The sequence below is a fragment of the Zonotrichia leucophrys genome, chromosome 2 (genome assembly GCF_028769735.1).
Source record: "Zonotrichia leucophrys gambelii isolate GWCS_2022_RI chromosome 2, RI_Zleu_2.0, whole genome shotgun sequence".
Classification (NCBI taxonomy): Eukaryota; Metazoa; Chordata; class Aves; order Passeriformes; family Passerellidae; genus Zonotrichia; species Zonotrichia leucophrys.
This window is the reverse complement of record NC_088171.1, coordinates 64,521,410-64,548,095: the sequence shown is the minus strand read 5'-3', so window position 1 is coordinate 64,548,095 and position 26,686 is coordinate 64,521,410. Positions and strand designations below refer to the sequence as shown.

General features: G+C 41.2%; 1 protein-coding gene across 10 annotated transcripts in view; it reads left to right on the top strand.

The window, feature by feature from the left end:
- ATXN1 (ataxin 1) overlaps positions 1-26,686 on the top strand; it is a 334,709-nt gene that overhangs the window by 131,463 nt on the left and 176,560 nt on the right. For 9 of the 10 annotated variants that reach the window (XM_064705220.1, XM_064705217.1, XM_064705222.1 and 6 more), the window contains one exon: positions 16,542-16,632. The exons of the other annotated variant lie outside the window; for it this stretch is intronic. The gene's annotated coding sequence lies outside the window, so the exon portion shown is untranslated. The remainder of the gene's footprint in view (positions 1-16,541; positions 16,633-26,686) is intronic. 10 annotated transcript variants of the gene reach the window in all.

Below are 26,686 nucleotides of genomic sequence, written 5' to 3'. Positions count from 1 at the left end.
CAGATCAGGAGTCAGATGGGTCCTGTTCAGTCCCAGTGTCTCTGAAATTCAACTATGCTATTGAATTTGAATCCATTTTTTTACTGGTTTCTGTGGAGAAAGGTTTGTGGATCATCTACAGTCACTTTGACTAGATGGTGGTATTATTCTACTGATACTGATACCTGAAGATTTCCACTGAGGCTGAGCCATTGCTATAAGCTGAGAATTGGGCTATTTTTCCTTTATTAAATAAAAATACAGCATTTTTTGTATTAGCTCACATGACATTGCATCATCAGGCTTGCTGATTTATTAGATACTCACAATGATATCTCTTGCCCACAACTGGAAGCTGTGTAACAGGATTGTTTTATCAATGAGAAGAAACTCATTTGTACATAGTTACATGTGTTTTTGTGAAATTAATCAGAGGAACAGTAGTTTTATGAAACATATAATTCAGAGCAGATTAATCTACTTTAATTGTGTTCATGAAGTACACCAGCTATAAAATCTTTTGAAAGGAATATTAATCAAGTTGATCAAAGATGGCTTGAAGTATGGAATTCAAATATGAACACAATTACAGCAAATATACAGACAGATAGAAAGTAGCTTGGGAGATTATTTTTAAAAAATTACTACAAAAATAAGTCCCATTTTCCTTTTTGGATTTTTTTAAAAGAATATGTCATGTTTTAGAAGCAAAGATACAAGAAGAACAAACAAATACAATTTGAGATTTTATAAAATGCAGTGAATAGGCATTTTAAATAGCATAATAACACAAGGAGTCAAAACCTCACAGAAGGTCATTGAACCATTTTTCAATTTTTTGAAACCTGTTTTTCATTCTATTTAATACTTTAATAACTCATGGTGTCTCAGGTAGTGTTATATAGGCATTGCTGAAAACAGAAATCCTCTCTAACAATCAGAAAAGAAATATGACTTTCTTAGGATGCCTCACCTGTGATATGAAAGGTTTGCTTACACTGACAGGACTTGCCCCTTGACAAATCCTTCTACAAACCATTACAGCTTTTGTGGATGGACCTTCATCCTGAGCTGTGGTATCATATTTATTTTCCAGAGGCAGCCAAAGAGTTATTAGATGTTGATTTAGACAGATTTTCGTCTGCCTGCTTCAGAGGTGTCTAAGATTGGACTTCAAAGTGTTTGGCCCCAGACACATGGATACATGCCAATACTATTTCTATCAATAGTTATGCCAGTGAAACATTAACATATGAATATTGTGACCATGATCTTCAGTTAACCCAAGATTTTAATTACATGCTAATGCATTGAAATTTGGCCTCAGGTTGAAAACAAAGAAAACCCAACTCACTAACATATGGTGGAGGTTTCCCTGTTGACCACTTCTGTTCTCTCCCTGGCACCAAATAAAATGGTAGGTTCTCTCTACTCTATTACAAGGAGAACCTGATACTTCCTAGATACTGTGTTTCTTTCTTCTGGATTCTCTTTTTCCTTTTTCTCACCACCCACCCTGTTAACATCTCTCTTCTGTAAGTGACACCTGCTGATGGACTAGCTGAGGATGACCTGCTTGGTCTGGTCATACAATTTGTGTTTGCATGTCCTTGTTTGCAGAACTGAGCAGCTGCTGCACCTCTCTGTTTAGGTCTTGTCTGCTTCCCCTTTGAATCAGGTTGAGTTTCACGTTTCCTTCTTGCCACTCTTGCTAAGCTTTCTTGGATCTCTGCTGTGATCTGGCCTGATATTTTTGTTGTTAGTGACAGTCTTGGAAATCACATGTGACTTCCTTTGTGAACTTGACAGTTGATTAATTGAACTGGGGCGAGGTAAGTGATATATGTTACATACGAGTATGTGTAACACGTGTCCTGTTTTACATGGAAAGAGGATGATGGTGGAGCTTACAGTACAATAGTCTATAGTTTAAAATTATACTATATGGTGTTTGGATAGCTCACAAATGCACTGGAAAAGTTCATAAAACAGATGTGATACTGCAGTCCTGGAAGAGCTGGAGAAGTAAAAGTCTACATTTTGCTCCATATTTGCACAAGATGACAAAGTAACTCATTCTTGTTGTGTGGTCTTCAGGTGTGAGAGTGATAGAATCAGCATGGATGCCTCCTGCCATTTGTTTGTCACCACTGGTTTATTTCGATTGCACCTCAGTAGCAGGCTCAGAGGGAATACGATGTGTAGTGACTGAGCAAATTAAAGTAATTCCTCAGTGAAAGTATGACATTTGTTACATGAGGTTACTATCCAGATGTTATCTGTTAGTGTACAGTGAGAAAGAGCCCTAAGGAAAATTGAGGTGGGCAGAAGGTAAGCATCTGAAATACATTAAACATCAGCAGTCGAGTACAACCCTGTTACCTAAGGAGTCAAACTTGGTGAATGTCATGTTGGCTGTATGGAATGGGAGAAATGCAAACTAAGACACACTTCTGCTATGTGTGCAGCTCTGCTATGAGGTGCGTTCATCTGAGCTGTCAGCTGGCTGGCTGCAGTGTTTGCTGCTGTTTACACAGCTCAGCCAGGGTGTCTTTATGAAACCAGCAGTGCTGTGCAACCTAGGCTGCAGCAACCGGTGGTTTTTTGCTGCTCTTATTTAACACGAAGGGTGCGTGTTGTGCAACGCACCGAGGTGCTCAGCCAAAGGCTGTGGTGAAATAAGGGGTCAGGTTCCCACCTCTGTTACTTACTTGGGTGGTTTCAATGGAGCCATGTGGGTGTAAATGTGGTGTGATAGAGTCTGGGGCCTTTGGCGTGTGTCTGAGCCTCTGGGCTCAAAGCTGACACAGACAGGTCAGCACTGCTGATCGCACACTGTTTGTTTGGTGGGAGTAGAGAAGTCACTTGGCTTTTCCTTCAAGTGGAGAAGGACTGAAAGTTGTTGCTCAGACAAATGTCATCAGTCTTCTTTTCTTCCTGTGCTTCAGGTGGATGTGTTGGTGAATTAGACTAATCTTTCTTTACCATAGCCCAAACAGTGTTTTGCCTTTTTATCCTTCTGTCCTGTTTTAACCATTTCCAGACTTCTTTCTCTTGTTGCTAGCCAATTAGTTTTTCTCTTCACTGCCTTCTCTACCAAGATTCTCCTGTGCTTAGCAGTTCTTACTGCTGCATATCTGACCTACTTGTACACGTCTCCCTCACTGGCTTTGTTACTGGCACAATACTTAGATTTTGTGTCGACCATTTCTTCCCTTTTAATTCTGTGTGTGTTTCTATGTGTCTAAAATGCCCTTCTCCTTAGGGTGTTTCGATACCTCAATAGTTTTCTGCAGAAATGCAAATTTGAATGTTGTTTCATCTACCTCTCTTCCTTCCTAGTTTAGTCATAGCTGGATTCTGAGCTTTGCAACCTCAGAGATCTGCCTGGACAAGCCTTTCACTCCATGCAGCCTTCAGCTCCTCCTCATGGGAAAAGACCATTATTTCTTCTCTGAAGCTTCTCTGTGGGTGCCTGTTTCTCTGGCTGAACATTGGATTTTCAGTTTATGTGCCCCTGCTAGTCTTCTCTGGTTTCCAGCTGCAGTGTCTCTTCAGCAGACATCTTGCTTTTTAGGCTTGTCAGCTGATCTCTAACAAATCAGTAGCATATATTTGTTTGTAAAATGTTACATGGCACTGTTAAAAAACACAAACAATGAAAACCACAAAACCAAAACTCATTCAGTTATTTTCTCTGTACCTGAGCATAAGCCTGGGTAATTTGCTTATAAAATAATGGAGAACTATTACTTTATTATCATATATGTGATCTTCTAATCAAAGGATTCTTTTACTGTATTAATAGCAATAATTCAAATTGTTAATGTAAATTTAAAAAAATGTAGTACCATTTTCATGTGTCATACTGATGGCTCAAAAGTAGCAGCTTGAGCACTTTTCTTTGGGCTTCTTTATCATCACTTCTTCTCATACCGCGATAAAGTTCTCTAGTAATAGATTGTGAAATATAAGTTAAATCAAAAAAGAATTTTTGAAAAGCACTTCATTCAGAAAAAGAAAATAAAAGTGACATAGTATGCATTTTGAGTGAGGTTCTTCAGAGAGGGAAAAATTCCTGGACTGCTATGGAGAAGTACCAGAATGAAGCACGCACTGAATGAGTGAAGTTCACTTAAGGTGTGAAGTGGAAATATGTAAGAGGGGTTTTTAAAAATTTTTCTTTTTTTTTTTGTGTATCAGCATGCTTTTGCAATGAACTTACTATTGGAATGATACTGTGGTTATAGTAGATTAAAAAAAACCCAAACAATATAATAATTATTTTAATTGATAATGCTGGAGTTGGTATGTTTTCTCAAAAAGGAGGCTTTTGACTAAACAGGAAACCATCAAAAATAACTTCTATCTGGAAATTGATAACCCTTCTTGTTATAAATTATCAACAAAAAGATACAGACTAAGGGATATTAGAGGAAAGTACCCATTTTACAAATCGATTTACTCAGTGAATTTAACAATAGCGTGAGTATAGTTTCACTTTTCCTGTATGTAGGCAGTTTCTTGAGGTGAGAAAAACATCTGAAAAAACCCTCAACCTCATGGTTATGAGATCATAAAAGCTGGTGCAGGGAGCTTGGAGGTATGAGTTACTACTTTTAAAGTCCTCCTTTAAAAACAACGCTAGACTCCATATTGATGGAGTGCTTTTAAAGGCAGTGCCCTTTTAATCAGCAAACAGGTCCTCTGTGCATCAAATAATTAAAAATAGAGCAAAGTTTCTGAACAAGGCGTCTGGCAGAAGCGTCTGTACTTCCATCTGTGCATGATTAGCAGAATGTTTCATGATATTTAAATAGCACAAGCTTTGCTCTCTTTTTTATTATTTGTTGTACTGAAGACCTGTTTGCTTGTTAAGTGGTCTTTTTTGAATAGTTACTGGCAAGGAATCAGGAAAGTGTATGAAGACATCTTGTACACATTGCAAATGCCAAATTGTCCCTTTTTTCAGAGACACTGCCCTTACTATTTTTTTAGAATTTTTTTTTTTTTTTTGATTGGAGTTTTACCACATCCCTCACTTGATGTTTAAATGTTCTTAAGGACCAGTTGATTTCAGAGGGAGCTGAGCAGGTATTTCTGCCCAGGGACTGCAGCCTGGCGGCTCACGGGTGTTGCCCTCCCTGGGAGGCGCGTTGCCGTGCGAGTACGCACCAGGGTGCACTGGCAGAGTACGTGTGGCGGCTCAGCTCTGCAGCTCCTGCCTCTAATCTGCTGTGCACGCTGCTCTGGAGCCTTACCCTTTCATGGGGACGTAATCAGCCAGGCAACAGCTTTCCAAGTGCTTTTGAGGCCTTAAGCTGGGACTCCTCTTTGCTGGCAGTCATTCAGCATCGGATTGTGTGCCCTTCGTCTCTGGCTAGCAACGCGGCGCTTTGCAGTTGTAGCCACTGATTTCCCTCTGTACTAGTAAAGATTCTGTGTGTGTATTTTACAAAGGCCTGTACAAGAAGGTATGGAATGAAAAGAAGCTGCTGTCTGGATGCTGAGTGCATTGCTGTAGCTGGCTGAGGGCAGTTCTGTTATGTGCAATGCCCTGTTGTTGGGTGCCGGCAGGTTGGCAGGGAGCTGAGACGCTCAGATAGGCTCAGGGGTCTTTTATGGAGAGCCAGTATTCAGTCTTAGGACAATCTGTGGTCTTGGATGGGCATGGAAAATAAGAGCTTTTGTGGTGTGTGTAAGTGGTGTTTACTCTGTAGCTGGGCTTTTCGTTGCTGGGTTTTTCTTCTTGTGTTTGAGGAAAGCTGTGGTGATGTGTGAGTACTGACCTGGGTCGTCTCTTAACTTTAGCTAAAAACTTCAAAAGAAATTGTGGTTACTACTGAGAGCAAAGCTGCTAACCTGTCAACATAAATGTATAAACTCTGTGTGTTTGCACCTTAGAAAAAAACCACTGAAACACCTCGGCTGCGAAGAAAGCATGTGCTATAAGCCTCCACACACAGTTCACCCCACTTCACCTGGTTAGCACTGTGTTACTGGTGCCCATCATGCTGTTTCTGGCCCAGTGCTCTGCAGTCTCACAGCAAGTTCTCGTCAGCAGGTTTATATCTTACATGGTGACGTTGTTGAGTTTCAGGGGGAACAGTGATAGGATCACTTCGCAAATACCTGTCCATTGTCATCATTCAGCCACTGGTCCAGGGAAGGCTTGAAGATGAATGAGTATATACAGGGAAGTACTGAAAGGGCACGAGAACGAACAAACATGCTTCACTGTAAAAACTGAGGGTAACACGTATGCCCATTCCTTCAGCTAAACCTCTCAACTAATGCATGAAGCAGTTGCACTCACATTTTACCCACACTGCTCTTAAAAATCAGTTCCCTTAATAATTGATTTCTTCAGAAATAAGAATTACTTGTAGAGCTGATTCTTGATTAGTGCAGTTTGGTGGGTCTAATATTAACTTTTTTCCAGGAGCAAGAAGGAGAGAAAAGACTCAGGTTCATTTTAAAAAGATTCATGAAGTTGTGTTGGTAGGTTGGTTAAACTAAGCCAAGTTTTGTGTTTTGCTCCTAGTATTTGTTCTCAAAATATACCATAATGCTTTTTTGGAACAGCTTCAGCGTATCTTGTGAATTTGAATTAATTAATATTAGTATGAGTTTCATACTGTCCAACAGAACTTGGGGTTTTTTGTGTCTTCTGTCATGCCCAAGGTGCTCCAAGCACTTCAAAATAATGAGTTCAGTTATAATAGTGCTGGGACTCTGTAGACAAATAGCCATTCTTCCGAGTGCAAGGAGATCAAATTAAAGGATTGCTTTTTTGATAGGAGTGGGAAGAATACTGCTTGTGATGCTAGTAATACCCCTGGTACTTTTTCAGAGCATTTGTGACAGGCTTCTTGTTTTGGTAGACCAGATTTTGCTGTTTATTACTAAATTTATAATTCTCAATGCACTGTAAACAAACTGAAGAAGAATTGCAGGACACATATTCAGAAGCTGTTGTTCACACCTAATTGTTGTATTTCTAGCCCTGATTATTTGACATCATGACATACTACATGAAAAATCTGGTAGCCCTTGATTTCCTGAAACAAAACCAAAGCTTCCTTTTCTAGCCCTGCAAAAGTACATTGTATCTAAGCAGGTAAACTGGAATTCAGCCTAGGATAGTAGGATGCTGTTGATTTGTGTGAAAAATGATGGTTCTGTTAGTTGTTTGCAGGTCTCCTGAGGAGAGAGAGGGCCTTGTATCACTCAAAACCAATTCATTTCGGCTGGCTGGAGAGAAGTATGGACAGCATCCAACAGACAGCCATCTCCAAGTACAAAGATTATAATGGAAATGTTGATGACCAGTCAGTATTGATATATTAGGAAGTATTTATATAACTCAGCGTTGTTGACTACTGTAGAAATGTTGTCTTAGGCCCTGTTCCCACTGGCATTCCTCCTGTTGACTTTTGGAGTGTTAGGATCAGACCCCTTTGGCTCAAATTTGGAGTGAATTAAGACTGAAAGAAGCATGCATGTTCTGCAATTACCCTTCACTTTTGGAGGGGAGAATGGAGGAAATAACTGACTTGTGCAATGGTACCAAAGTTCTTTATGGCATCATCAAGCCATACACTGAAAATAAAGCTTTCCTTAAGCTATTTGAGATATTTCATTTTGATCTATAGCCTAAAGTGTTCCCTGTTAATGGAAGACTCAATGTGGTTTTTATGCTTTCCTTGTGAAGCTGTTCTTTGACAAGGAGAAAAATGTATCTAATTAGCATGCACCTTTCTGTATGTGGATTATTATGCATTCATTATTTTAAGTTGGTGCTTTTATATGAAAGTTTCTTCAGAACTTTGCCAACTTGGCAGAAAGGAGTGACAGTTCAGTGCATTCTCAGCTGTGCAGCTCTAAAATATGTTGCTTTTGAAGACACCTACATGTTACAGTAAAAATACCCCTTACAGCCAAAGGTGCGTGACCACAATCTAGGTAATCACAAAAGAAAGAGATTCAACTAAGTACTGAAACAGGAAAAAAAAAAGAGTAAATTTTTTTAAGAGCAGTAGAAATTATGAAAGACATAATTACTATTCTATGAATATTAAAAAAAAGCCCCCCAAACCCCACAAAGCTCAAGGATTCACTATATGTAAAAGTCACTATCAGTTAGGGAATATATATCTGAATATTGAATGTATGCTAAATACTATACATTTGATTGACATTCAGGGCTCAGTTGTACTCCAGAAAAAGAACAGATGTGTAGCTTTGCTAGAAACAATAAAAGACAATTTGGGGAAATGCAGAAGTACTGCTAGAAAAGCTGAATGCTACATTTCTAAGTAAAATGCCATGTGACTAATATAAGTGCTCTTCTGTCCCAGATAGGGCTGCTGAAATTTTAAGCAGATAGCAAAAATTTACTGTTTCATATTTCATAGATAATAGTTGTTCTGAATGCTTTAAATAATACAGGAAATGTAGTGTGACAAACTTGACATTTGAATATTAATATTGATACTGAAACAGTTCACCACAAAGAATGCCAGGGCTGCAGGAGGAAGGATAGCATTTTGATCAGATAAAGACACAAAAATTATAAAGCCCTTCATATACATTGAAAAAAAGGCCTTGTGAAAACTGTGACAAAATTACTTTTCAAGATTAGACATTTTATATCCTGTTTGGTAATATCTCTGCAGGGAAAGTTGGAAGCAAAGAGATGTCTTTGCCATTTCTGTCTTCCCCCTTCCTCCCCCACTTGCAGTTTGATGAAGGCTATTTGAAATAAGGTTAAGAGTCCAGGGCTATGAAGTGTTTTAGGTTCACTTGTACAAATACATGAGTGGATGTGGGCTCAAGAAAAGACACATGGGCATGTATACTCTTTGGTGACCAGTCTCAAACTTGCTTGAGATGCACTGTAAGTTATCCTCTGTAGAGTTGAGATTTGGCAACAGGTTACTTTATTAAAGAGAGGCTTTTCTTTTCTAAACATAAAATAGTGCTGACAGTCCCTTTTTCCTAAACAGGCAAGATTGCTTTCCCACATCTGTGTGCACATGAGTGTGTGCACAATCCCTTAGTATAAATTTGTTATGGCTTGTTTGATTTATGTAGCTATGTGTGGTGAGACCAGGAGAACATAGCCCTTCAGGTATAAGTTTCAGCCCACCTACATGATTGTGCCCAAGGACTGTGTCCTCTTTCTGTTTACAATGTCTCTCAAAGAGGTACAAAATAAAGATGTAGACTGGTGAAAAGTTGATGATTGCAAGCAGAGGAGGCCCGCGCAAGCCAAGCCCATGGAAGGAGCAGGAATGTTTCTGTTCTGTTGCTCTCTGCAGTGCAGTGCTGGTGTGGATGTGCCCCACTTGATAAATCTCTTAGTGGCTTTTGGCAGTTGTTGTCATAGAGATGATTTGGTAAGTCACTTAGCTGGTTGTAGTACTGATAGGTACATTGCTTTCCAAAATTCCTTGTAAGTGGAGTATGTAGGGTACCTTTTTCACTTTGTATGGGTAGTATAGGTTGCACCAGTTTGATTTTAGCTGTTTAGCTATATGCAAACTAGTTAAAGGCGTTTTAATTTTTGGGTCAGGAAGGAAAAGTTTGTCAGCTTCCCTTCTGAAAATGTTTTGGTAGCTGTGACCACTTTTTCCCTTCAAAAATATATCTTGCGCTTTCAGACTCTCTCATTTTCAGATGTGATTAATGGTAATTTTTATCTTTAGAATGCAAAAGGAATTTTTAGCATACTTTTGCACTGTATAGTGCTTCTTTCTGCACAAACTGCTTACCAGACAAATTAAAAAGACAGGTATGTATTTAAAACCCAACCAACCCAAAGCAAAGTACATTTTACCTTCTGAAATATTTATATAATTGTAGTTGTAGGTGCTGCAACATATTTATGTGGAAGTGGCATCACTCTGCTTTGCCAAGCGTAAGCAGGTCCCTTTAGCTGTGTATTGCCACTGTAGGCAGAAGGAAATGTTGGGCATTTCACTGGAATGATGGCAAAGCCTTTGTGTCTCAGTGTGGGTAACCCACATGGGAACAACCCCTCTGAGGTACCTTCTGCAGGGGGCTGTTGCCTGTTGGGGAATCACAGATCCCTGGCAGTTGCTGGTGTTCCTGTAAAAAGGGTGTAACAGCAGCACTTGTATTAAGAAATGCAAATCCCCTGCTGCCATGTACAAAGCAGGCAGACTCCTGACCCCTTGGTGATGCCAATGGCATTTCAGCATGCCCTGTGAGTTATTAAACTCGTTAGGCACAATCTCATTTTCACAAAGGAGACCTGGACTAAGACAGTAATGCATTGGAGATCTTACTCTCCAGGGCTGTGCAGTTGTAAGGTGATTCACAGCATGTACAGAGGGAATGGAAAATGTTATCTTGGAAGCATTCCAGTGTGTTATTTTGAAGTCATTTTGCTCAGGCACAAACGCTGGTGATTGTATGGCAGCCTCTAGAGCTACAGAGTGGAAGGTGAACCTCCTATACCTTAGGTTAGGCTGTAACTAGTAAATGACATTTTATTCTGTGGCCAGCTATTCACCTGACTATTCAGACCTCTGTTCCAAATAGAAACCAAGAAAATAAAATACTTCTGAGACTTTGGCCTGTTACAATATGGGTTGCTGCTGCAGATGATTATATGGATCGATTTTACTGCCAGTTCCCTATGCCAAAATTTAGAAAAGTGTCTTAATTTAAACTGCCCAGAAACACAGCCCAAAATGGGAGTAATCATACTGAAACAAATTACTTTTTTTACATCCTGTATTTGCTCTGTTTCTTCCACTGTTTCCCAACTACTGCCAGTGGTATGATAATAGGTTAAACTAACTTTAAAAAAAATAATTATAGTATAGTTGCTCAAAGGAACATAGAAGCAAATCATTAAGACAACATTTATCTTCTGATTTAGTGTCTGAACCTGCTTCCTTGATATTAGTGCAAATTAATGAAATTAGGATCATACCTTTAAAGAAATAGGAACAATAAAAAAAAACCAAAACAGAACCCCAACAATTGTATATTTGAGCTCACCAACATAAAAATGTGACTGAAAAATTGTGACATAAGCCTAAGCATCAACTAATTGTTATGGTGAATGAATAATCTTCCAAGGAGCTGTGAGTGACCAACGTGTTATAGTGCATGGGGGCCCTATTAATGCACAGGGTATTGACAGAGCATATGGTAACTACTCCAAAACATGCCATGTATAACATGCTTTTTGTACTGTTGTGTAAACTGCATTCTAATGTGTAACTGAGGATATAGGTAGTCTTAAAAAAAACATTTTGTGCTGTAGCATTTGCTAGCAATATGGTATATGGCCAGGATGTACAGTAGATATTCAAACTCAGTATGCTGCAGAATTTGTGAATTTGCATGTGAAAATACTTGTCATTTCTGGAAATACCCTGAAGTGTAACTGTCCACAACCTTCCTCATCTAAATTATTATTAAATACTTGTTTTCAAAGCCGAATCTTTAGCCATTTGGAGTATGAATTTCATAGCTAGTGATTTTAAAATCTCATAGTCAGGACTGTGACCCAGAATTTTTTTTTACCATTTTTGCTGTCCTTTTGATTAATATGTGTGAAGTACCAAAGCCTGTGTACCTCAATGCTGTTCATTACCCTGCCTTTTGGAAAAATTGAGGAAGAGCTAGGAAGAGACACGGGCAGGACCAGAGAGCCTTATGCAGTTCAATCCAGAGATCATTTCTCCTGGTGTCACTTGGCTGAGGAGAGATAATTGCTCATGCCTCTGGTCAGAACTGTGTAGTAACATGTGAACCCTTGGGAGTAGGGTGTTCAAACCTGGGAGATGTCCTTCCTGGGGGGACATTTTGGAGCCTCCAGGAGTGGATCATGGGAATGCTGGGGCTCTTTCAGCTCAAACTGTGAAAGCTGGGGCCTCAGCTGACTGTGTGCTGTTCAGAGATGGGGAGCTGCCTGCATGCAGGTAACCAGATTTTAATTTTTGAGCTTGCCCCTGCAGCAGCTGCTCCTCATGGGTTTTTTTTCCTGCTGCTCTGTGCTGCTGCAGGGTCAGGTTTACCCTGAGAACATCTGCTTGTGGGTGCTCCATGCCAGTGCTGCAGCTGAGGTATGGGATCAGAAGAAGAATTGAGGAATGTGGTGGCTGCCTGTGAACCTGCTCACCTTCTGCACACTTTCAGGAGACCTATAAGATAAGGCAACTAATTGCTAAGTCTGGAGTTTGTTTAAATACAACTCAATTGTTGCATAATGTCTATTACCTAAATTTTTCTATCCTTTTGGAATGTTGCCCCTCAGGGATAACTGGATACAAGTGTTGCACTGCGTGTGCATAAAGGCGGGAATATTCCTACGGGCTGCTGCAGCCCTCGCTGGAGGTTGTGAGTGGCAGTGTTTGTTTGCAGCGTAATGGTGGGTTTTAGTTTGTACTCTGTGGTGGCAGCAGTGACCAGTGACTGTGGTCTGTGAACCTGTTGGCTTGGAGCCTGCCTCTGAAGAGCAGGGACTCAGGAAAGCAAAGCCGGCTGTCAGCTGGTGCAGTTGTTCTATGGTAGGCTTTGCTTTTATCGGGAAAACCTTGCAAGTGGGAGAAGATTGAAAGCTTGTTGGCCTTTCTGCAGGTGAAGAGAGGTCATAAAAGTTTTTTTTTTTTGGTATGCCAATTGTTTTTTAGAATTCTAATTATACTGTTTCATTTTAATGTAACTTTCCCTGGTTTTTCCCCTGTCCATATTCAGTCAAGTAGCACTTCTGTCTTTCTGTTTAACTACATGTGCAGTTGTCGCTATCCAAAATTCTTTATTGATCTAATAAAGTAGTTAAATGAGGTGACTTTGAAAATATAATAGGATAGCTAAGTGAATCTATATAGAAATTCATATTTAACAGAGAGCATATTTGATAAAGTTAGCAAACATTCTGTGAGCAGTGTTATAGTTATGGCTGTTTTCAGACAATTTGAAAGCTTTCTGGAGTACTCATCCTCTGGAGTAAAATGTTTTCTGCTTGTTTCTCTTATGAAAGGGAATAAAGTGTTACTGTTGTCAGAATCCATTCATTTCTCATGCCTTGTAGTCAATGATAACACTCCCCTTCCTGTTTTTGAGATACTGAAACATGGAAGTGAAAAATGCCTCATTTAATTATTTAGATATAGGCAAATAATAATGTTTTCCCCTTTTCTTGCACTATTTCTGACTGCTCTTTAAAAATTCCACTGCACCCCTGGTAGGTGAAATGGTGTGGGCCTGAAACAAGAGACACCATTCCTAAAATTTCAGCCTGGCTCATATCTGAATGTGCTGCCTCTCATGCTTCACTGCGAATCCACATCAACCCACTGGTGTGATAACATGGAATGAGCTGCAGTCACCCAAACCTTTGCTTCATCTTGAGCAGTCAGACTGGCAGGAGTGGAAAATGCTCCTCAGCAGCAGGTTTGACGCTTAGGAAAACTGATTCAGGAGTAAATTCTTGCTCCGACAGCGACAGCCTTGCTCCTGCGTGTGCCATTGGTGACAGAGGAGGAGCAGCAGGCCATGCCAGGTTGGGAACCCCTGGCATGGGCCCTGCCCACACGTGGTTGCAGGGAGGGGCTTGATGGGGGGTAGAGCTCTTCCTGCTGGGACTCATGGCACCTTGCTGGAGTTCAGCTGAACAGTGTAATTAGTATCATTCTAGCTCCCAGTCAGCTGTAATAGGTACCAGGAAGGCGCTTCTCTTTGCATAACCTATTAGAAAAGCTATTTTACTTTCCTACATGTATGCCTTTTATGGAAGAACAGGCGACGTGGTGAATTGTCAGGAGACTGCATGAACTGCATTTTCCAGTGTCACAACTGGCAACTGTGAAATCTGCATCAAAATGCTTGTACCAATCATCCTTTAGGCCAGCGAGGGGAAAGTACTGCTGGGTGTGCAGGGTGCTCATACCTGAGCTGGGGGCAGATGCCTACTCTGGTCCCCACTGGTGTCAAGGGAGTTAGTGGCTGAACTAGGGAAGCTGATCTGGGCAATCTTCCAGCCTGAAGGATGTGAGGCAAAAACGGATGGGAGGAACTGTAAGTGATATGAGGGAAGCAGTAGGCTAGGAGAAGAAGGGTCCAATAAAATCTAGTAATAAAATACATCCATAAGACTGCAGGACCTGAAGTTTGAAACAGTAGCTCTATGCTTACATGCTTGGCACAATTTTCATTTCTAATTTGTCTGCTTCCTTCAGGCTTCCTCTTGCCAGAGAGGTGGTCTGTACGCTCACTGTCTGCAGCTGGAGAGTCCCTGCTCTGCTCATGCCAGTGGTGATAGAGGACCACAGGGAGATAAGAGTTCTCCTTGTAGCAGTCATTGCTCTTGGGTGGGTGTGCTTGGCTGGTTTTCCAGATCATAGACTTCAGGCAGTAAGGCATTAGAAATATTATAGTCTATTAAATGTACTGTGGAGCGTTTGGCTGCACTAACTGCTGCTTTTAATAGAGCTCAGATCTGACATTTTTGGGACTGAGAGGGTTTGGATGTAAACTTTGTTAAATTGGTTTTGAAAAAGGAAGTTCTTTCATGCTTTGAAGGGAAAAAAATATGAAGACAGAACTGCAAGTCTCTTCCTTAAATCAAAGTTTTCTGCCTGAAATGGGAACAGCTCAGCAGAACAGTTTAAGTAAACATGGCCATAACTGCTTATCTGAGACATTGGCATCCTCTCTTCTTACTGTGTTACTTTTTTGTGGTATCCTGGCGTCTCTCAGTCACTGATGTGTTTGTTCTCACAGCACCTCCTTTGTAGGCATATGCTTTTGTGTCCATTTGATAGTTGCTACCAAGATTTGAGGCTTTATCTGAAGACCTTGCTCCACGAGTGTACCTTTTCTACACCTCTGCAAATGAGATTTTGCAACTGCTGTCTGAACAGTCCTTCCTGCCTCCAGCTCTGAATTTCTCTCTGTCTCTGTTGTGGCTTCTTTATTTATTAAGCAGGGGAAAAAACAGAGGCAACTGTTTCTGAGTCATCCCAAGTCAGTGTTCAGCTCAGGACAGGATAAAATCTAGGCCAGTGACAGCTGGTGTACAGTTGTAGCCTGTGTGGGGGGTCAGTATAAACTGGGAGATTTGCTGAAAATCACGTTATGTGTGTGAGAGTGCAAGGAATTAGGTACCATACTGTAAAGCTGGTGCCTGAGAATGGGATCATGATTCTTCTCCTAGGTAGGAAAAATGCACCATATTGTGAGAATGACTTATTGATACCTAACATTACAGCTTGGGTGAGTTTTGCCTGTGTATGTTAAAATAATGTAGACCTAGAGTGGGTCTTTTATCCAGGAGGCATTGCCACCTGCAAATAACTTCTTTGCACTCCAAGTTCTTCCACTGTACCATTGCTTGAAACTTCATTATTGAAATTAATTTTTAAGTTAATGCTTTGCTCTTAAGACCAGCCTCTAAAGAAAGAAATTTGTTTTTATTTGTACATGAACAACAAGAAGAATGTTTTAGTTATAGAATGTAGGATTGTAATTTATTTGATAGGTCTAGTAAAGTAAGAAATTCAGTGATGTTTCATAGAGCACTTCTGTGTGTTCTATAACATCTTCTTCAAAGTAATGGAAGAATAAGAAATGAGAAGTGAGAGATGCTTTGTGTTTTTTCATGGGAATGAATTTGTCTGTACATTTTTGAGGCTCTAGTAGAAGTTCTTCCTCATTTTGGTTATGTTACAAGGAATAAAATCAATTATAAGGAAAAAGAGAAAAAGAAAACTGTGCCTTTTGCTTACTTTTGTTGTGATTCCAACAACAGTGCATCAGGTCATGGGAAGTGATCTCAGCCATATTTTTAGTTACAGTTTGAAAAATTATGTTTTGTCATGAAATAGTGCCCAGAAGTTTAAAGCTAGTACACATGCAGATGTAAGTATATTGCACTGCCAATGCCAATCTAGTACATAAAGAGCTTCACAACTGTTTGGATCTGCTCTTCTTTTATAATGGGCTGCAACTTGTTTACTAATGCTTGAAAGCATGTACACATCAAATAAATCTCTGGTATTTGGGCCATAGTGTACCAGCATTATGCAAAGGGAAGATTACCCACACTCAGTATTAAGCTACGATCCACTTCACTCTTGATTCCTCACCATAGTAAATCAACCAAACCATCAAAGAACAGAATTAATGGAAGGGTTCCTCAGACAATAGATTTATTTCCATGTTTATTTGTATTATTGTTAAGAAAAGGGAAATCAGCAGAGCAAATCTGCCTGGAGGCTCAGGATGTTATAAATTAATCAAAAGACATGAAGTGAACTTTTGGGTGTGGAAAACCAGCAGCAGATGCAAATGCTACATAGCTACATCGTACGGTGTGTACGGTGTTGCTGCAACAACTGAGAGCAGCACTCCTGCTTTGACTGCTGCTGCTCTCAATAGATAGCCTTTGGCAAGCAGTATATTGGCAAATCTGACACAGAGTGAATTTGCAACATTGACTCAAAAGACTTTCCTAACATGAAGCATCTTTAATGCATATCATTTTAGCTCTTTCCTGTTTTTACTCTGATCTCTTTCAGTGAAAAGGTCACGAGAAGCAGTAGCTGAATTTTTCTGAAGTGCTTTACAGCAGGGAAAGTGGGGAAACCTCTTAAAGTGGTGTCTTATTCCGTAAGTTAAACCTTTTATTCTTCAGTTAATTAATTAATTTATCTTCTTTTAATTTTTTAAATCCTATCTATCAGAATAATTGTAGTCACTTAGAAGCTGTCCCCAGGCAGTGAAACTCCTCATCCCCACCTTGGCTTTCCCCCTCCCCCAGAAGTAGTCTTTGCCAAATGAAACCTGTCAGCCCACTTTGGCAGATATAGAAGTGTGCAGCTGACTCAGTCCCTGCCACAAGGTGACAGTCCCTCTGCCCCAGCTGGGGCTGGTTGCTGCATTCCTGCTCACACTCGATGTGCCCTATCGAGTGTGCGTCTTTTTCTTTGGCACTTGCCCCACAGTGCCCCACCTTTTCTTTGTGCATCCAACTGTAGTAATGGGAGGTTTTTCAGAGACCAAAATGGGAACTTTTTGGGTTTTCCCCTACAGCAATAGCATAGGTATATTTGATGTTGCTACCACTAACACTGTAAGAAATAAAAGAGAGAAGACTGTATTAATTTTACAGTAACAGATAGGGAGATGTTCTTTAATGTAACTAGAGGTTCAGTTAGTGCTGCTGCCTTACATTGATTCCAATAGAAGGCCAGAGATGTAAAAAAGTGTAGTGCTGAATATTCAAATTTAATTTGTAGCATCAGTTTAGGATGGCTTATAAGTTTAGCTAGCCTTAAGGGTGCTAAGTATTTCCAGCGGAGGTCAGAAGGAATTTCAGCTGGTCAGCAGTTCCTGTGATTTGGCCTGATACTACTTACTATCATTTTCTTGCATACCTGATACTTCTGCATTTTTTTGCAGGTATGAGTTTCTTTGCTCACATCGCTTTATGCCTCATTTACTAACTCTTCTGTTCTGGAAAATTGGCAGGATGACAGCATGCAACTCCCTCATCCTTTTGTGTTAGGGCTAATCCTCAGGTTTCTTTCTGATGTGTCTCCAGAAATATGTATTCAGCTGAGGCTGAATGCTGGGTTGATTTGTAATACTAAAATGTGAACAGTGCAGATCACTTTCTGTCGCTTAAAAAAAAAATCACAGTAGAGGTGTATATGAAGAGTGTCAGAGTTTTAAACTCAGTCACATAAAATATGTTTCTAAAATACAGATGTACTTTGGCACATGCCAAAGTACTTTGCTGAATCTGGATGTTTGTCTTTGCTTTGTAAACTCGGAACTTTACAATTAACAGTTAGATGACTGATTACTTAACAGGTTATGGTATTTTACTGCTCTGAATTTTGCTTTGGCATGACAGACAGATTTTTATTTTGATTTCAGATTATATGACTTGTTTTTACTTCTTTTTTTTGCTTACCATATGATTTAATTAAAGTTTTGTTGCAGTGATTGACAGTTGTTTTATTTGATACCTGTTTATAGACGTTTATTCATTACTTTTTCAGTGTACTGATATTTGTCAGAAGAGAATGGTATTATTTCTTTTGTCAATGAAAATGAGGCTATAAATTACTGTAATTTTGGGATACATTTCTGGTATGAGCAAATAGTATTCCCTTGGTGAGTTTTCTACTGTGGAAAACTAGGTTATGCATAATATATTTTAGAAAAGACCTGTATTCCTCTGAAGAGGAATGGCATTGTGCAACTCCTAGAAACAGAGAAGAATCAAAATGTTTGCATAGTCTTATTCAAAGTATGGAAGCATCTGCAGTGTTGTTCTTCCTTGTTCACAGGGGGGACTGGAAATTATTGCTTCTGGATTCTGCTTGTGACAGATAAATAATTTTTTTTAATCCCTCTTTTGTAGGACATGGGGTGAAGGGTTCAGCTTTCAGCACCTTGGTGCAGTCACCTGCCAGGTTCTTCCCAGAGCTGCCCTGTGCCTGCCACTGGTGCAGGTGTGTTAGGTCTCAAGGTGACGATACCCCCAGTCACCAAAGAGCAAACAAAAGTCACACAGATGTGTCACACAGATGTGTGACTTTGTATTTTACGGACAAGTTCAAAAGGATTTTGCAAAATTACGACGCGAGTAAGCTGTGGGAGTTGGGAGGATATGATGTATTCTTCCCTGCTAAAATCATTGTGTTAACACTCTTGGCACCACCACTGAACTCCACAGTAACTCGTGGTGTACATTTGAAAACGGCACCGAGCAGCACACACTGTTTAATTCTGCCTTCTGTTACGCAACAGAGCGCGATTGCCTCAGTGAAGCACATCTGCATTGCGAGAGTAAACTCTCCTGGGAAGCGAGTGCATCTTCCACACAAGTAGGAGTGAGGCGTGGGCAGGGCATTGCTATTTTGGCAAGCAGAGGGAGCCAGTGTTGGAAAGCTGCCTCACCTTTCACTTTCCATGGAACTTACCCTTTCTCCCTGTTACAGGCACCAACCACTGCCACTTGCTTCTCTTAGTGGTGGCATGGAGATGGGGATGTTTTCAGTGGATGATTAAAAGCATTTATCAGGGTTTTGGGAACCATGGTCTTTGCTATCTGTCAGGTCTGTTTGTGATCCTTGAGCAGAATAGGCTGTTAGGGAGAAGTAAAGAATGCACTTTAGAAAACCATCTGGAAGAGCTAAGAAAACATTTTGGTTTTACTAAAATAAGCCAAAGAAAACCACACCTGTGTGATAGTATCTTCTTTAACTGCTAAGTCGGCAGCAGTTGATGGAAGGCACAAAATTCCTGTAACTTTTATATTATGTTTCAGTTTGCTTCTTCCAAGTCTCTCTCTTGCAAAGTGAAGCTCCTGCTGTCTCAGTTCTGCTGAAGTTCTTCCTGTCATCCTAAGCTTGGTTATCAACCCTCGTTTTTCTCCTATCAGCATGCATTACATTTTTATGGCAGTATTTAGCAAAGACTTTCCAACAGTGCCTATGACAGTGTAATTGGACCCCTCTGTCTGACTGAAATTACTCCCTCTTTAATGGGGGGCTCTGGCTGCTTTCTAACACAGCTTTCTTTGAGGCAGGCTGGAAGTCTAGTTAGCTGGTCTGTAATGTGGGTGCACAGCATTTCACCAGGCATTAGTCAAAGTAGTTATTCATGGTTTGCTGTTAAACTGTAAGAGTGGAGTGAGTGAGATTCCCCAGGGGTCTGTCCTGGCTTTGGTAATAAAATATTCACTGTTTTCATTATTGAAATGATTGATGGAGCAAAGAGAGCAGTTGGTAATTTTACATAGGATAAAAAGTGTGAAGGGGGCTGCAGGCTCCTTGGAAGGCAGGATTAGAGTTTTGAGCTGCCCTAGCTAATAGGAGAAATAGTCTGGGAAAAAACCCTGAAAAATAGCCAGGATACAAACATAGAAGTGCTGTAGAGAGATAGAAATATCCTGTTGCATGAGACAGGATGGGGCTGACTCAGTAGTGGTTCTTCGGAAGGTGGTCTGTGAGCTGGTGTTGGGCTGTGTTGGAGTAATTGTTTGGCCTGGTTTGGTTGAGTAGGGTGGTAAAAAAATCACAGCTGGTTCCCAGACCAGCAGAGAAAACCTGTGTCATGTCCTTCTCTCCCTGGCACCTGGGCTGCCAGTGCTCTGCTGAGTGGGCAGCTTTTCTTTTGATCCCCTGCCTGCTTTGGTTCTGACCCTGGAGCTGGTGACCAAGCCTGTAGAGAAATGTCCCAGCTCACATCCTCCCAGGCCTGGTCCATGTGCACAGGACAGCGCATCTGAGGAGGGTTGCAGACCTGAGACTGTAGGTGTCATACAGTCATACAAAGAACAATGGTTCCCCATCCATGTTCCTCAGGAAAGGAAAGCACTGTTTTAGGGTGTGTAAAGAAAAGGCATGAAATAACTCCTCCACTCCTTTCAGTGTTTGAAATGGCTTAACATCTAGTTTGGGGTACAATGCAGTCAAGAGCCAGCTGGGTGGTGTCCAGGAAGAAGGCAGGAAAAATGATGAAAGATTTGGAAAACATGACCTGGGAAAGAAGATGAAAGAATAGGGATTGTTTAGTCTACAGGGGACAAGGCCAGTAACAGACATGATAGTAGTGTTCAAGTATGTGCAAGGTTCCTGCAGGGAGGAGGGGAATAAACTGTACGGCCTGACTGCTTGGGGCTAGGGCTAAAAGAAAGGGGCTCAATATGAAGGTGACAAGACTTAGGTAAACATTTAAGAAAGCTTTGAAATTATAAGGATATTTTGGTCCTGCAGTTATTTGCCTTTGAGGAGGCAGTGGAAGCATCATCACTGGAGGTTTTTATAAAACAGACAAACCTCCTACAGGAATATTTTGGGTATTGCTTTGGGAAAGGAGGTGGAATACATGCTTCTGAAGGTCGTTTCCCAGGAAATAATGAAGAAATCTTATTTATTTATTTTATTCTGTGAACTTAGGTAATTAGGTAATCTAATAACCCAGCAAGTAACTGAAGAGATAGTGACAATTCATTATTGCAACATACCAGTGGCAAATAGACAGCTGATTTATGCACAAAACTCAGTGATGATGATGATACCCTTCTGCTCTCTGTTCTAGTTTAAAAAAAAATCTGAGCAAGCTAATTTTACTGGAGCATTTCAAAAGGCTGTTCCTGTAAATATCTTACTCTACACAGAAATAGAGGAAGCAATGTTAGTTGACTTTGCTTATTGAAGTATTGTGCAAACACTATCAGTACCTGTTATTGATTGTACATAGCATGGCCATGGTAAAACCAGCAGTACTTTATGAGGCACAGGAGCTGAACTGGAGCAAGATGTTGTGTTTTCAATCTTGATGTCTGTGCACTTTTATGCTTCTTTTATGTGGAGTAGGGAGCAGGCTGAGAAGAACTAAGCTTTAGTTACCTCATTGCTATCTATACATGAGTTACTCTCCATTGTCTTGTTACATTAAGTGCCTTGAGAAATGCCTTGTGGTGTCCCTATGAATACTTTCCTCCCTTTTTTCTTCACTGGAGGATCCCTTCTATGACTTTGAAAGTTCCTGCAGGTCCCCTGCAGTCTTTCAACTCCATTTCTGCTATAGGACCAAAATGTACTTTTCTTTTTGAAACACAGGGAATGCATGACAGGGAAGAGGAGGTCGCATGTGTTGCTATGATGCATGAGAACGAGCTGGGCGATGGAGTTGCTACAGGACACCCTTAGGAGAGTTTCCTGAGTTGGGAGGGCCAGTTTGCCTCCATGCGAGGGCAGCCAGGCTCCTTGTGTCCTGCTCAGTGCAGCCTCTGGTGTGACAATCCTGAAGGATGTTCTGTCACCCTCATCCTGGGCCTAGGAGCAGTGGCAGAGGACGGTGCAGAGTCACCATGTGCCTGGCATAGATTTAGCAAGGTTTATCGTAATCCTGGCAGTATCCACACTGACCCTGGGCAGTCAGACATCACCGTGTGTTCCTGTCCCTGGCCCTGCAGCTCTGGCCTCACAGTGCTGTGCCTACACCAAGGCACCTGCTGCTGAGCCACTCCTGGTGCTCCTGCACCTGGGAAAGTTGCCCTGAGCACCCAAGAATTGCTGCTCATTACCTCTTTGCAAGAGCTTCCTCTTCCTAGTCTGCTGCTATGCAGGTCTGCGTCCTGATCGAGTGTGATAACAAAATGAGGACACATATTCACACGTGCACATATGTGCATATATTTTAGTCTCTTGCCTTTTTAAATATGGAATAGCAGTGTGCACATTTCTCTGTCCCAGTGTATCTGCTTTGCATCAGAAAACTAATGTTCCTCATGATCCTGAGCGTCCCATCGCATAAGAAATAAATCAGCACTGCTCTTCCTGTGGAGTTTCTTCAGGGGATGTAAACTGCTGATTTAAATTGTGACTAAAATCAGCAATCAGGAGAACTTTACAGAAATCACCAGCTTCTAAATCTTGCTTTGCATTTACTCTTTTTAGTTATAGTCCTTAAAGAAGAGAATGCATTCAGTACTTGAAATAATTTCATATATCTTTTTTTAAACTTGTACTACATTGTATTTCTACAGATGTTCTACCACTAATCTGCTCCAACATATATTTCTGTGAGCCTTTAATTTTTCTATTTTTTTTTAAATCAGTGGTGTTCTTTCTGTTCACTGTTGACTAGATTAGATTTTTTCATGTGACTTGTATCAGGCTATATTCACATTAAAATAAACGTTCAGCAAAAATGCCCAAAAAGGAGATTCTGAAACATTTCTGTCATGCAACTAAATGCTTCCCTAAAATAGGAGCTGAAAAATAGGAGGGGAGAAGAGGAAAAAAAATCAGCTTGTTTTGTGTTAAAATTAAGTCATTTTTAAAAGGAACTGTTATTTCTAGTTATTATTTTTTTTTTGGTCACAGTATCTTAGATAAGAATTTTGGGAATCATCTTGAACTCTTGCATATCACTTCTGTTAAGAAATTATTTTAACTCCTATTTCCTTCCATCCACAACTTTTTAGTTTCTTTCTTTTGTTTGAACCAGCTATATAACTCAGCTTGCTAAATGCACTGACATGACAGAAAGCCTCTTTGGGCTGGCAGAAGACTCTCCTGCAGCAAGCTGTCTGGCAGGCCTGGTTTAAGAAGTGCAGTCATTAACTGATAGCAGTCTTGAGGTTTGATTTTCTTTGTGACTTCAGCAGGAAACAACCTTTTCTAAATGTTGATCAAACAACAACTCTGAATTTGAACAGTTTCAACAGATGCCACATTTGAATGTAATATACATTGTCATAAACTAGTTTAGAATATGTCTTAATTTACATACATAAGTGCATGAGAAAGAAATCACTTATATACATTAATTAACCTGTATGCAGAAGGTGGTGACCCGTCTCCACTGTGCCCAGAGGGGGAGAAGAGGGTTGTGTAGCAGACTTAGGAGAGGAACAGAGCTTGAGGTTTTGCTGTTGTGTTCCCAGTCACATTCTTGGATCTTGCAAAAGTGACTCTCTCTTTCGGATTCATCCAGCTGTAAATGAGGAACTGAGACTGAAGACTGTTGAGAGATTTTAGGAATAAAGCTAGTAATTTTGTTTTCTGATACACTACATAATCTCTTCCAGGAAAAGGCAGTGATGGCTGTTGGTCCCATGGGTGGCAGCAAGCTCAAGGATCAAATGTGATAACACCGATCACTTGTGGAGTCTTGCAGTTTTTTTCTTGGAGAGCTTTGCAAACATGAGCTGGAAAGAAAGATACTGGAAAAACTAATTTTCTTTTTCTAATGTATATAGAAAAGCCAGTTCTTGGAAACTGGGGAAGGAATCAATGATGTGGTGCTGAGATAAATCTTCAGAGATGGGCATGAGTGGAGTATTGGGTGATTGCCCCTCTTCCATCTCACTTGGCCATGACTTTGGCTGCACAGTCTTCCCAGCATTGCTCCTTGTCAGAGTTCAGGCATGGGAAGAAGTTGCTGCTCCTTCCATGTACAGTGCTGGTTAACTCTTAGCATCATAAGCTTTGTGCTCCCTCACTTGTACCTCTCCTTTCTCCTCTCCTAGCTTGATGCCCATCCTCAGCTGCCTCTGATGCAGGGTGCCACCCTTGCCTAACTGTGTCTTGGAGCTCAGCTTAGAGGGATGAGTGCATCTGATTGGTCCTTTTGAAAGGTGATGCTCAGAAGTGTCTGTATTGACAGGGGCTGTGGCTGGGAGATGAGGAACCTTTTTGCAGAACTATCAGTCATGGTTTGTCGTCCCTTTGTCACTGTTAAGCAGTTTCTGTGCTGGTGGCCTGAGAGCCCTGTGTGGGATTTATGTAAGTGCAGCACTGTCTCCAGGCTGAGGTCAAGGGAGTCCTCAGTGAGTCTGCATCTGAGCTCTGATCACAGTTTGTCACTAACTGTGTTCAGGTCAGTTGACACTGTATGTCCACATGCAAATTGCACAGCAATTTCAGGAATCATCTGCAGAAGAAATAGAGGCACTTGCATCATGAGTTCAAGGAGAATCAGTAAGTGTGAAACCCAGTAGTAAAATGAGCATGAGGGTGTTTCTGCATGGCCCAAACCCTTCAAGGATAATGGAAAGATTAGTCTGGGGGAAAAATTGTGTATCAGCTTCCATGAATCCTGTGCATTTATCTTTTGGGGTTCTTTGTGTTTGTTTAGTTGTTGTTTTGGTTTTAGGGTTTCTTTTGTTTTTTTGGTTTTTGTTTTGTTTTGTTTTTTTTAGCAGCTTGCTAGTGGATGCTATAATCAGGAGTATGTTTGTTTGTAGACTTACAAGGGGAAGGCCACATGGCAATTTGTGGTTGCAGACTGATTCACTGGCTGCTACAGCCTGCGAATGGTGGACAGGGCAGGGTGGATTCCAGAGTACTGACACTTAACTGCAGGCAGCTGATGGGGACCTTCTGTGAGTGAGTAACAAAAGGAGTTCCACTGCATGCAGGCAAGAAAATATCAGCTAATGAAGCCTCTAAGATAAGATTTAAACTGACAGGAAATGAAAACTAACTTTACTGTTTTTCACACAGGCTGACCACCCTCCCCCTTCACTAATGTTCCTGATGACTGCAGGGGAGCAGTTCCTCTACCTACTTCTTGGAATATACACACTTGGGTTAGAAAAGTGCATGACCAAAGTGCAGAGCCAAGCTCTGCTGTCTATGGGGCTGCAATGAGCCTTGGCTCTGAGTCCAGCTTTATTTTAGACAAGCCTTTGCTGTCGTTATCTCCAAAAAAGATGCATTTGAAAGCAAGGACTTGTGCAAAGAAGGAAAGTACAACACTTTCCTCTCTCTCTCTCTGCCTTTAATCTGTTACAACAGATCTGTTGCTGTGCAGAGTGTGTTAGGCTCAGCAACTGCTCTTCCTCAGCATACCTGTCAAATTTTGAAATCTATAAATAAAGATGTTTGGAGCAGGGGGAATAGACACACCTTCTAGCTCCACTGAAATGCTTGGGCGTAACATGCTTATTTTGGCAGGACAGATTGGGGAAAACAAACTCTATCTCTCTTTCTATATATATTGCTAAAATATAGGGACTATCCCAAATAAAACAGCTGGTGTGTCTATGTGGCTAAAGCAGATTTCCTTAGATTTATGCTAGTCATGCTATGAGCTGCACTAAAAGAAAATTAAACAAGTCATTTTTCATCTCCTTCAGCTGCAGACCTTTGTCAAAGTTTGTTTCTTAGAAATTAGATGAACCTGATGAAGCAGGATCTTGTGTCTAAAAATAGAGCATTTTACTTTCTATCTTGCCCCTTACAGGCAGGGTATAATTTTACCTTATCCAAGAAGTGAGATGAAAGGGGAATTGAGCTTTACCTTACATCTCTATCTTCATTTGAGCTTGTGACAGAGGACCTTCATCTTTCCTGTCCAGGTTCAGAAGTGGAGGGATCCTGACAGTGAGGAACCACCACTGCATGTTGTTTATGTGGCCAGGGCAGCATTTGCATTTTGCAGGTAACGTGGCCTTGCATATGACTGTATGGCTTCTGCTGCCCAAGAACGTGGGGCTGAATGTTCTGCTCTTGCAGCAAAACAGGCCACACAGCCCTGAAAAAAAAAAGATGGAGCTTTAAACCTGAGTTTAGCAAGGCCACCTCAGCTGCAGGTCCACTGGAGTGTAGCTCTGCAAGTAGCCCCAGCTGCCCTTTGCGCTTCTTTAGACACGTAGGAGTGTCCAGCTGCAGCTGCCTCCGGGCTCTGCAGGTGCTTGCAGGGGAGCCAGAGGGGGGCCGGGGGGATCCTGCAGCCGCCTGCCCTCGGCACTCACCAGGAAAGCCAAGTCTGACTAGCAGGAAGGGAAAAGCTGGCTGACGGCCAGGTTGAATGCCATGATCCCAGCGACAGCTTCCTTCCCCTGCTCTCTTCCTCCCCACCCCAGTGCCTGAGTGCTTTGGAGGGTGGTGTCCCAGGCGCTCGTCAGGGCGTGGGAGTGTTGGGGCGGTGCTGTTGCTTTGCTTTCTGGGCTGTTTTTTGCGTGTGGATCCGTCGGCAGCTGTTTGCCTGCTGCTTTCCTAACCATGCGTGGCATTCTTTGATTCACAGGATCGCAAGCGTACGAGCCAGCGTGTGGCAGCTTGGCACGACTGTTTCATTAGAGCAAAGAAGGCCTGTGTCCTGCAGGGTTGTTTTAGTAAAGACATGTCCCATCTGCTGCTTCTTATCACCCTTTTTATCTGTGCTGCTGACTCATGCAGTGTGGTCTGCA